The following is a 12,899-nucleotide window of genomic DNA, read 5'->3' as shown; positions in this document are numbered from 1 at the left end:
ATCTTTATGAAATGTATGCATATCTCTTACTGCTTATTTGCTTATTTTTGAAAACATTATTTTTTGTGTGAATGCTGCATTTTTGACAGATCAGACTGCTGCTCCTTAGAACAAGAATGTTTTTGCTAGCTGACTCAGTTCTGCTGCAAGTCATCAAAGACTGCAGGTTTCTAGGACAATTGCAGGTGGTGCAGAATCCACAAATGGGATGTTTTCAGCTGTCAAAAACACATAGGCAGTGTTTTTCCTGAAATGTCCTGGAAATGGATTTCACTTTAATGGAATGCATCTCTCTAGATGTAGCTGAGGTCTCTTGTGAATTGCAGAGCATTAGAATATTATGCAGGACTCTTGTTTCCTTGGGGTTGACGTTTTGGTTAAATTAAAATATTTGAAACAATACAGTGTTTCAAAAAGCTATGTACTAGAGCCTGCACATTTGCAAAATGCAGGTATTAGCAAAGGGTCAGATGAGCTGTGGGGCAGGCAAAAGTGAAGAGGCAGGACAACAGGAGCAGGCATAGAGAGGAATAAGCAGGTGAGGGAGAATGGGCCCTAAATCTTTGTAAAAGTCAAAAGGACTTTAGATTCCCACAGTTCTACATCATGTCCAAACAGGATTTAAATTTGTAATTTTTTTTCTGCCTCCATAAAACTTACTAAAATGTATAATTAAGAATTGTATTTCCTAACTCTTACGTACCTGCGCCTGATGTTCTTTGCTTGTTTTCATGTTACAGTTTATTGTAAGTAAGTTGTATGGTTCTGACCTAGAATGTATTGATTTGACCTGACCTGTCATCAAAACACTAGTTTTGATGAGTTTTCCATCTCTGTTGATTTTAAAACATAAAGCATGTAAAAAAAATTTGAATGTTCCACATATAATTTTAAAACTCAAATTGGGCTTTGCTTTATCTGGAACAAATAGTGCTTTATTGAAAATTCAGAGGTTTTCTCTGTGAAGTACTTCGTTATGCAAGTGGCTTAAGCATAGGAGGCGTTGGATAACTAAATGGTTCCTTTTGCTTTTTCTCCAACAATTTTTCATAACTTCATTTTAAATACGGAAGTTTAAAACAATTTTGTGTGGATTATGAGTTCTTTAGCGCAGGCTATAATTTACCTCCTGTTCTGCCAAGTCTCGAGCACAAAAACAGTAATTTCCCTGACCAGTGAATAAATTAGTCACCTGTGGAGAATCACATCAGAAATACTGTCCTGGAGCACCTGAGGAATAGCTTTCCTTCCTGGGCTGCTGCCTCTGAGCTCTGTTGAGGAAGTTCTCCTGCTGTGGGGACCTTGTAGCTGCTTTGGATGGCAGAGAGCACAGGGAATCAAACATGGGATTTGGGTTAGGCAGGAAATACTTTTCGTCATCGGAATGTTGTTGTGTGCTTTGAACTTTAATAGGAAATTATATAGCTCTCTTTCTGACAGCACAGTTCGTATTACGGAGTATTTCAAAACTTAAATGTTTTTATTTTGTACTTCTAGGCCAAATCCATGATGCTATGAACAGAAGCGCTTCTGCTCCGAATGATGTATCAGCTGGCTGGGATGAAAGCATACAATGCTTGTTTAGTCCACCTAGAAATTCAAGAATGTGATTACTACAGTACAGTTACCTTAATTACTGTAACGTGCCTACATTTTCAGGCTGCCTTCTCAGTATAACCCTCTGTGCTTCAAAAATTTATTTTGTGTACTTTGTATTTAATACACAGAATGAGCACTTTTTTAATTGCAGAAAGATATACGCTGTATTTCCCTGACAACAGCTGAAAATGGTAAGAACAAGAAATTCTGATTTCCTATTCCAGAATGCTTGATAGAGGTGCATGTGCCACAGTGAACTGTGGAAAGGCAGTGCTTTTTGTATTTATTTTCCTGTGGCTAAAGAAAATAAGCAAACATTTTGTCACATTTGCATTGTTGTAATGTATGGTCAGTTCCCTGTGTACTTCAAAAAATTCTCTCCAGAAATACAAGTCTTGTAACAGTATTTTATAAATACTGTACTTGTGTGTTCTGTCTGTGTAATAGCTGTTCAGTGGTAGCAAAGGAGTCGGACTACAACCATCTGCAGTATCTTTGGGATTTTTAAGAGGCAAAATTGGCTATCTGGTACTACTACAGCACCAAATCTGGATGGTAGACTGTGACCACTGAAAGCAATAGGCAAATCTGCTCTTGGACACTTGATCTTAAATAGCCTCCGTTATTGTTATGGTAATGAGGTAACTGAATATGGGTATGTTTTAGGTGCTAAAGTAAAAGGTCTGATCCTGCTTTCATGTATACCTTTATACATTAGAAACAGCTCTTTCTTTTTTCCAAGGTAAAGGACTGTATTGAGAATGTGAGTAAAACGAACCATGGAAAATACAGATGCTTCGTTAATGAGGCTGAGAGAATATACAGTGAGAGTACAGTGGAAAAGCAAACGGTTAGTAATACTGTTGTCTGGGGAGTACAGAGATTACTGAGTTAGCCCTGTCCAGAGACAATAACTCTTTAAAGCACAAACTTGTATGAATGTAGTTACTGCTTCAGATGGATTAGGTAGAGCCAGCATGAGTATCTCTGTACCTGCAGCATGGTTAATCATCAGTCTGGATTGTCCATCTACAGATAATGGAAAACTGGTTCCCCACTCTTACAGCAGAAGAATTTTACTTATATGAAAGAGAGCAAAATCAAGGCCATTGTGGTGAAAATGAACAGTATGAATTTTTCCTTTGAATGTGCACATCTTACTTGCACAGCTCTGTGAGTGATAAAATGAAACAAGTGGGTTATTTTCTCCTACAGATGCAAGCTATATTCTACTATTCACCATTACACAGCCTTGCTCTTTAGAAAATAAGCCTATTTTTGTATGTGAGTATTTCTTCTAAAGGCTTGGGTTTCGTCTTTTTCATACTCTTAATTCTGATCATTCCACAAATAAGATGATAGAAAGCTGAGGGTATTTTTCATAGAGGATTAATTAGATGTATGGCTATCCTTAAACTTCAATAAATGGCCCCTGGATACATATGTAGTGCATATTCTGAGGCACTAAAGGGCTCCATGTCTTGTATGATTAACAACCATCAGAACATTTTTTTTAATATCTTGCACCTCCATTCTTATTTGCTTGTTACTAAATGTAAAAAGAATCTTATAGTCAGGCATTCAGCACATAGTAAAAGTAGATGTTAAAAGTTGACACACGGCAATAGTGATTATTCTGAATGTTTCATGTATTGAATTTCTTGTCCCTGTGGGACAATTATAAAATCAACATAACGGGAGTCTGGCAGAATGGCCTTAAGAGGGTTAGTGGCTCAGTAAAGAGAAAGTACCAAAATGTTCTCAGCAAACTTGTTCCGAACCTCAAGTATAGTACATTTGCAATACTGTGCAAGAATGCAACTTTTCTTAGTTATTAGATGTATGTTTTGTTCTGTAGAAAGGGATCCCTGAATGCCGACATTTTTCTACTGACCTTGACTGTCATTGGGATTATATTTATTTAATTTTATTGTGTTGTTATTAATTGCACCTTGTGGACAGAGGACGTAAAAATATGGCCAGTTTCACAAGGGGCCACAACTTATAGATAGCCTGATGGGTTTTGTGTGAATAATATTTACATTCGAAAAATTGCTGGGGAAACCTTATATCCAAATCAGCAGGAAGTAGACATGCTGAAAATGTTTTCAGAATAACAGTTCTTACAGATTTTGAATATCACTTTGGAACAGATCATGAATTGCTTTAAAATACCTACTTTCTCAGAAGGTCTGTGTAGTTCCACATTGCTGTTGTGTGTGATTTTTAATATCATCATTTGTGAGGGTTTTGCGTACAAAGAAAAGTTGCTGTTCCCCCTGTTGTTCACTCTGTTCTGCTCTTTCACATCTGTACAGTCAAGCAGAGGTGAATAGAGTTGCGTAGCTGTGACTCAGCACGTTTCTTCTTGCAATGTAACAGTTCTCACAACCTAAAAAACCCAAATAAAACATGAATCCTGTTTCTCTTCATCCAATTTCACTGGTCCTTCTGAGGTATCTCCACAAGACGTCTAAAATTGTTGATGGGAGAGCTAGGGAAAGAGACTTTTTTGTGGACAGTTATCAATACTGTATGCATGTGGAAAAACTCTTCAGAAGAGAAATGCATTAAGAGATACGAAGGCACAATTGATGCATTTTTGTCTTCTCTGTGATCAGTATTGAAAACATTACCATTTATTTAAAAATAAAAAGGTATTTTCCCTCATCAGTTACTCTGCTATGCAAATGTCTGTTATGCTTAATATTCCCCATTTGAACTCCTCAGTTAACTTGGTTTGCAGATAGACTGTTTTTCCTGGAGTGGGTTGTAAATAGCCTTTAATGTACATTGAATGAATTTCACATTGTAAAATTTTTATTTTATTCCTTGTATTATATTAAGCAAAAATCCCTGTGTATATGAAAGTGCATAATAAATATATTTGCTTTTCAGCAGACATCTAACTGTTTTAATTTTACTACCTCGTTTCCTGGGACATCTCAGGAAAAGGTTATTAAATTTGATTAACATTTGTGTAGTGCTTAATGAAACATGATGTATGTGTCTAGCAGGCAGTCTAGGCTAGCAAAACTCAGACCCCGATGTTAATTCCTGTGACCCTGCTTATCACTCAACTGCCCTTTCTTACATTAATCTGAGTCAACCCTGACCATTTGCAGGAAAAAATTCACTGCATGTTCTTTTATTTAAATTAAGCATTATATACCGTATATACCAGGAGAGCCAATAAATTCAATATTTCAGTTGCTGTAAGTTCTTTACCACTTCAAATGGTATTTATTATCTCTTTGATTGGTGTTTCTCTGTAGTATTTTCAGTTTAAGCAAAGATCACTTACTGATGGTGGCTACTCATTTTTCTTGAACTTGTTATTAAAAAAAGAAGGAGAGAGAGAAATTTTGCAGTCATTGCAATAATCCCATTTGCCCTGTGATCTTGTCTAACTTCTCCTTTAGATTATATACCCATCGTGATCTCTCTGCAGAGAGTTGTTGAGTGTGAATGAAGAGTATGGCTGTGCCTTCTGCAAATGATGGTTCAGGTTTACCTCCATGTATTCTGGTTCACACTGCTTCCAGCTGTTGGTGCTGATGGATTGACTGATTTCTAAGATTAGGACACTGACAAAGTTGGCAGTAACAGTTGACTTGTTTTCTGTATATTTCTGTGATTTCTCACAATAATTACTGACCCTCTTTTGTTAAGTTCTTTATGTCTGAAATAGTGAAGTACGAGATGCATTAGTTCAGTGGCTGTTTTGCATTGAGGCAAAGAATAATTTTCACCGAATTAAGCTTTGAGTAAGTTATATTACGTTCCAGAGATACGCATTTTCTTCAGATAATCACTGTAATAATATTTAAATAAAATTATTCAACACCTGTTTCTAATCTCTTATTCTGTGGAATATAAACAGTCATGTTGAATAATGCTTCACATCTTCTGTGAGACCTTTAAACAATTTGGCATGTGTATGACATGTATTTTCCAAAAGAAAGCTGGGACTTGTTGGCACAGTGAAATAAAGCTTTTCAGTTGGAGGCCCTTTGAGAAACAGCAATGAGAATTTGGCATTGATCTAAATCCTAATCATTTTATGCTACAAACAGTCACAGAAATAGTCTACGGCACTATGAAATCTATTTGGTAAATCATTTTATTAAAGAAGTCTCCAAATTTATATGTAGGTAATATAAACAAATTGACCTTTAGAATGAAAATCTAATTTCCTGGTGTCCCAGGAAGACCTACTGTTCTCACTTTTATTCTTGTAAGTTTGCATTAGACCAGCCAAGTCACAGAACTACAGTTGCAGGTAGATTTTAAGCTAGAGAAAAATAACGTCTAACAGACTCCTGTGATAAAATCTTGCATCGTCAGGAATTTACTTTGCGTCCTGTAACAATTTCTGATGGATGAAGAACACAGTAAAGGATTTTGTGGTTTGGTTTGGGACTTTTTGTTCATCTCTGTGCCTCATTAGTTCATTTTGGACTCCCCAGTCTGTTCTATAGTTGCCTTTTGGGGCTTGCTCCAGCATTTGCATAGGGGACTGCCAGAGCTACAGGAGCTTTCACCGTTGTTCTTGTGTATCCTTGAAAAACCATGAGATGAGGAGGGATGATGCAGGAAACAGCTATGCCAGATAGAGTTTATCAGAAAAGTAATTGCCATGTCTTCAAATCTGGAAGGTTTCAAGCAGTTATCTCTGGTTTAACGCTTTCTTTCGGTTGAAGTGCTAATTCAGGCTTTCTGTCTGAATCCCTAACAGCCCACTGGCAGAAGGGCGTTGGATCTCTAGCCAGAGGGCAGGCAACCCAGTGCCACTGACTGTATCTGGTAGATGTGCCATTCAAATAAGAGTCGATCTTTGCTGAAGGACTGTATTCAGAACACACCTGCTGTTTCAGGGGGAAGAATCAATTCTTTATGAGAAACTTTCTGAAGAAAATGTTTTTACGAAGAAGCAATATGCAACTCAGTTGACGAGCCTATTTGGGGGGACTAAAATCTTCAGCTTCCACATCTATAACTGTGTTCAGAATTGTTCTTATTCCATGTTACTCTGCTACAGAGGTTGTGTTTTACTTGCCATTGGTCTGTGTTAAATGGCCCGGGTTCCAGAAACATTTGTCTCAGTCTGTTTACTATTCCTAAATCTTATTATTATTTTGTTTTTTAAACGATGATAGCTCACAGAGTTAAGATGAGAAGTCTGACTTGCATAATGTGGGCAAGCTGCTGCCCCTTAAACAGTGGTTTTCCAACTGTGGTCTGCAAAACCCTTGTGATTCATGAATTAATTTTAATGGCTTCATAAAAAGGTAACCAACAAAAAGAGCAAACCTATTATCAGATGACTTGAATTCATAACAGGGCCTTAGGCATTTGCAAATCAAAAAGCCTGAAAACCACAACTCTAAAGTTTCAGCTAAATAAGTTAGTGGGCTTAAGGCTAGAAGTTTTTGATTCACAAGTTGGTGTGGGAGCAAATAAAAATGCAAAAAGTTTGAAAGCTGTCCCAGGCACCTATTGCAGTTTCTCCAGTCAAAGCCTGGCAGTTAGATTATGATTTGATTTATAGATACGGTTGTATTTCTAATTAGGTTTTCTTCATTACAGACCTAGGACAAATCATAAACACTTCCCGCTGGGGAACAGAACCTGTGCATAGGCTGATACGTATTTTTTTCCTGCATGCAAAGCTCGTATTTCCAAAAGAGAAGAAAGTATACAGAAAAATGTTGGTCAGATTGACAGGCGAGGGGTTAATGGAAAGGCCAAACCAGCATAAGTTAAAGTGGGTATTCATAATATTTCATTTGACCATGTTAAAGACTTTCCATTTTTTTTACTGCTAGAGTGATGATGATAATGTACATTGCCAGATCTGTATTGAGAAAGTCTGTTTTATTTGGAACTGCTGGAGAGGGCAGGAAGTTTTTAAAGAATCCTTTGCAAGATGCTTGGTGCCTTTATTAAAGAAGCTTGCCAGCAAAGGAACCTTCCAGTTCCCAATGACATTACAGATTTCTTGGTGAGGTTGATACTCTAAAAATACTAAGATTGCAGAGAGGAGAGTTTGAGGGACAAAACAGAATAAGGTGTTGGGATTTTGGTGCGGGGGTTTCGCCTTTAACTTCTTTGATGTAACTTGTTTTCAGTCTGCATCTCCTAAGGGAAAGATTTAAAAAAAAAATATCAGGTAAGTAGTAAAATTCTCTTCTTTCCACTATGTGTTAAGGCTGTGAGCACAGCTGTTGTGTACTTGCTATGTCTTGGCGAACATTAAGCAACCTCATAGGGAGATTCTTTAAGATTCAAAGCTTTATTCATAGATGACAAAGGCAGAATGGACCTTTATTACAATTTATTCTGTCTTCTTCCATTATACTGGCTATTCAGTTTACCATTGTATTTTCCCCAAGTACAAAACAATCCAGACTTATTCAGCAGTATATCTGGCCAAATTTCAATGCTACAGTGCTCAAGATTGCTTTAATAATAATAATGTAATAATTACATTGCTGTTTTTCTGTATCACTCTTCTAGAAGGTGTTACTTTTTACCGGTAAATCCCAAAACACTTTACAGAAAATACAAGAGGAGTATTGAGATAAAGAAATATTTGCCTGTCAGTCACTTAACGGGCCAAAAACAAGTCAGGAAAAGCCCCTGGGTCTCTCCCAGCACTAGGCAATTCTGCTGCCTTGAATAACCTGTTGTCTGGCATTAACTCATATCCTGCTTTTTTTAGTTGCTCTTTTCTGCATTTGCAGTATAACTCACTGGAGGCTCTCCACACAGCTGGGTGCCGCCAGCTCGAGCTCTTTGGCCATCCGTTTGAGCTACGTTGGAGATGAGTCAGCTCCGATTTGGAGGCCTCTCAGCTCATAGACTTGTATTAAGTCAGGCAGAGGACTACCTCACTGCATCTGGCGTGTGCCATGGCACGTGGGAGAGCTCGCTAAGCTCTGTGCATAGAGCTGATACATGCATTTTTGCTACTACAATCAGATCTTTCAAAAGCCCCTCTTGGAAAAAAAAATTAGGCTTATCCAGGAACCTGATCGACAAGTATGGAAAGACCCCAGAGTTTTTCAAACTTTGTGAGAAGCAATATTGAGCACACATCCCAGCCTTCACGTTCTGGTGCCAGTTTTCTCCTAATGTAATACTCTGAATCGAGTGGAAGATAAAGCGACGTGAATGTTTCTATCTCTGGTAACATTTAATGTCTCCCTTGTGCCTTGGTTAGCTGTCAGTCTTTTGACAAATTAATGGGGCTGTCTGTTTCTGAAAGCCGTCATTTGATGGTATTCATGGTATTGAGAGGCAAGAGCTTTTTACAGGCACAATATTCAAAGCATAGATATTTTTCAGAAGCTGGATAGGACCAAGCTGTCTATGTATCTTTCCAGTTATACTTTTCTGAAAGGCAGGAGCATAAAGCGCAAGAAGCATTGACATATAAGGTTTGGTTACATGAAATAAAATGGGGAGGGGGGGAGGAGGTTCATATAATCTTCACAACGCAATTCAGTAATTGCCACATCTAAAAAACTTTATTATTAGAACAAACCTTGAGATTATTAGTGGGTGCATAATTAAGAGCAAGACTCCTCATTTCTCTGCGGAGGTGTTCATTGCTGACCAGGGACAAGGCAGACGTGCCTTTGCTCTGGCTCTGCTGCATCGTTTGCCCTGGTAACACCATAGTTAATTCAGTCTACTTGTCTCCTGTTGAGATTTCCCACAAGAGGACTGGATGAAATTGTCTTTGTAATGATTTTGCTAATTACTTTTTTAACATGTGAAATAAATGAAAAAAAAATTAGTGACATTCTTATTTACATAGGGTTGAGACTGCCTCCTCGAGCAGTTACACCAAGTTCCATAGCAGTACTGCAAGAGTGCAGTTCCCTTCACTTGAAGGAAAGGTAGCAGAATCTGCACCTAAATGAGACTACCATGCTTTTGACTCACACTGCCAGCTCATTTACGTGAAACCTGCTTTTGTAAAGGGAAAGTCTTTCCCCTTTGACAAGATGGGATGATGAATTTAAGAACAGCCATTTCAGGACACATCAGAAATTCATCCAGCCCAACAATCTCATTAGCAATGACCAATATCCGAGTGAAGAGAAGAGCATAAGAACAGGGTAAATTTTTAACGTTTTTCCTCTGAATGCTCTCCAGCAGTTTGTGGTTCAAGGATTTCCAAACCCAGAGACTGTTTCTTTGTCTAGTATTTTATATGTTGGTCAATATTAACCAAATCAGCCAGGAACAAGTGTCTAAGATGGAAAAAGCACATTGTAATTTTTAAAAAGTATTTAATATTTGTTCTTTAAGGGTAAGACCACTGAGCAATCAGTTACTGAACACAACTTTTAATCCCTAAATAGATTTATACCAGAGCTGTATATGTCAAAGAAATCTTGTTTGGTATGGAATAAATGTGGAGCACTTGATATTAACAGTATACAATGTGGAAAGTAAAGATACTACTTGAGACGAACTTCCTCACATCTGCTAAAAACCTGTTTTGAAACAAGCAAGAACAAACATTGCACTACCCCTAGATCCTTGTGGAGAAGCTAGTAGGTCTTTTTGCATAGAGACAGGACAATCCCAAGAGTGAAAAACATCATAGTTATTGTTTATTACCTGTTAACAACATGAACAAACTTGAATATTGATTCACTGTCTCTTCAACTATGACTCAAAGCCATCAGATGTCAGTAATAAGGAATACATACTCTCAAAAATGAATGTTTTCAAAATTTAAAGCATGCACAAAGGGGAGCACAGGTGCAAGAGAGTATTACCATCAACACTTCTCAGGACCACCAGGCAGCACAATAGTAACTGGGTGAAAAGGAAAATCGATCTAGATTTACTCACTCCTATATTTCCTAAACTCCCAGTTTGCCAAGCTGTATTCCCAGGATCAAGCTCTTACCCTGCAGAAATAATGACTGTCTGTCTTTTCAATCTGTTTGCATTTTACTCTATGATTTTCATAGATCACGTGGACAACGACTAGAAGTTGCCAAGTAGTGTCAAGCTGGTTTAGACTTGATGTTCCCCACACTCCTAATCTACTCCTTTAGAAATAAGTTTCCACAACTTAGCTAACACCGTGGTCAAAGTATTCCTTGGCTCCTCCAGCTTTCCCACTCCAGCAGGACCTCTAGGTTGCGGGCACTGTTCCTCACATGGCAAAACCACAGACTCAGTTAAACCTGCTTTGTTCTTCATTTAGGCGTCCTAATTAGTGGGCAAAGTGCTGCTGAGCATGGAGCTGGACAAACAGAACAACAGGCTGTCTCTTGCCACAGTGGTACGTACTAACCTCGGGCAACACATAGGCAGCCCCTAGACAAGGCAACAATGAGGCAGCAGAAGTGATAACAGTATTTAATTTTTTTTTCCTAACTGCTGAAGTTTTCTTGAATTTTGAATGCTTCAAGGCACAAAAGATTTTTAAGAATGGATGTGGAACAGAAAGGCTTGGTCTTTACGTGGATGTTTGTTACTGTCCTGGGTAGTCCAGGGGGAAGTGCAGAATATTTTGTTGGAACATCCAGCTCCGTGGTGGGCAGCAGCAGTGGGCAGCACAGGCTGGCCAGAGTGCGAGCTGACCTTCTGATAATAAATGAGAGATGAGAGTGGGAATCAAAGCCTTCAAAAACAAACACAAGCAGCTTATTTTTAATATGGCAGAGGAGAGGATGTAAACTCAGAGAAAGGTGGCATAGCAAGAGCCGTACTAGTAAAATTGTCCTGGAACATTGACTCAGGATGGATATAGCACAGGATGGGAGAAATGGGAGTTTTACCTTGTAAGAAGAGACAAGTGCTCATTTATCCAAGAGATTGCCGAGACCGACAGAAGAAGGTCTGAGTTCAAAACCAAGTCAGTGACCAAATGAGTGTACACCTTGTGACTAATGTAGTCTGGGCTATCCTCTGTTTGGGAGCAGGTAGCCTGAGGACATTGTTTGGATATCAGGGTGCTGCCATAGCATTAAGGTAGAAAGTAGGCTAGCAGCTTGTGACCGCTCCCTTAGGATGTGGACTTTAATCCACTCATTCATTAGTTTGAAATTACATAAGGCTATCTAAGTGGGTTTCTTCTCTTTCAGGGATGTTTGCCTAAGTCTGTTGTGCAATTAAGACCAGCAATAGCTTATCGTGTGCGGCACGACTGGAACTGCAGTGTGGTCGCTGCACCCAGTGCTGGCAGCCAACGGAGCAAAGCAGCCTTCCAGATAGGTGGTTGGTCTGCAAGAAACTCCCAACCCAGCTCCCATCCTGCAGGCTGCAGGGAGGGTGGCTCTCTGGGAATAAGCTACATCATTCAGGGCTATTCAAAGAGCAAAAGTCTCTTTCTAAATATGAAATGCAGCCATCTTATGATACACTTCATTCTCTGTTTGTTGAGATTAATAAAAGACTGGGACTCTCCAGGTACACTTCCTCAAACGTTAATACTGCAGCATGTGCATGGGAATGCAGTGCAAAAACATCCACATATAGGCCAGCAAATTTATTAGCCCTGAGGCAACACTGGCTTTTCCTGACCTGTGCTGGTCCTATGGGGTGAATTAATGCAGGCATCAAGCAGGCAGGAGGAGGCAGCTGAGGCCAGGGCTGCCTCTGAACTCACACAACATCCTCAGAGAGAGGGCCAAGTGGAGAGACCCCACGTGTCTTGACCCATCCCCAGGGCCTCTCTGCTCCAGCTCAGTATCACTGCCAAGCAAAGGCATTTGGGTGCCTTCGTGCTGCCTTGCCTGGACATCTGTTGTGGGTCCCTGCGCCAGAGCCAAGAAGCTCCCACAAGTGCTGCAGAGAGGGTAGAGAGGCAGTAGCATGATGCCAGCACTGGGCCAGGGCTAGCAGGCCTGTGGGACCTCAGGTGTTTCTCTAAATGTTACTGCCTTGCACTCCCTCTCCTGAAAATGGAGAAACAGCCTGCCTGCCATTGGATGGCGGTTGTGCTGGGCAATGCTCCCAAGCTGGCCTTTGAAGCGGTGGAGACCTGTTGATGCAGCTCCTTGCCTGGACCAACACACCCTGTCACATCTGTGCCAGCTCCGTGCCTGCTAGCCCAGTTTATGTGACCGAGTTTAAGCAGTGAGACCTGGCTACACTGATCTCGGGGTGGTGGAGCAGCATGGGGTGCCTGGAGTGGCCCCATCACTGGTGAGCCCCTTTCAGACCCTGGCGGCTTGATGTAGAGTGAAGATCCACTGCACCGAGTCTTTTGTCTCAGTTTCACCCATGTTTTTGTGGTTCACCAGTAAAATTATTTTCCGGTGGGA

At 39.7% G+C, this 12,899-nt stretch overlaps 1 protein-coding gene across 1 annotated transcript in view; it reads left to right on the top strand.

Annotated features, from left to right (window-relative positions):
• The window catches only part of ANKRD50 (ankyrin repeat domain containing 50), a 43,279-nt gene extending 38,783 nt beyond the window's left edge, over positions 1 to 4,496 (top strand). Inside the window, exon 5 of the mRNA XM_074823618.1 lies at positions 1,498 to 4,496. The gene's annotated coding sequence lies outside the window, so the exon portion shown is untranslated. The remainder of the gene's footprint in view (positions 1 to 1,497) is intronic.
• The last annotated feature ends 8,403 nt before the right edge of the window (positions 4,497 to 12,899 follow it).

This window comes from Strix aluco, chromosome 4 (genome assembly GCF_031877795.1).
Source record: "Strix aluco isolate bStrAlu1 chromosome 4, bStrAlu1.hap1, whole genome shotgun sequence".
Lineage (NCBI taxonomy): Eukaryota > Metazoa > Chordata > Aves > Strigiformes > Strigidae > Strix > Strix aluco.
This window is presented reverse-complemented; position numbering and strand designations above follow the sequence as displayed.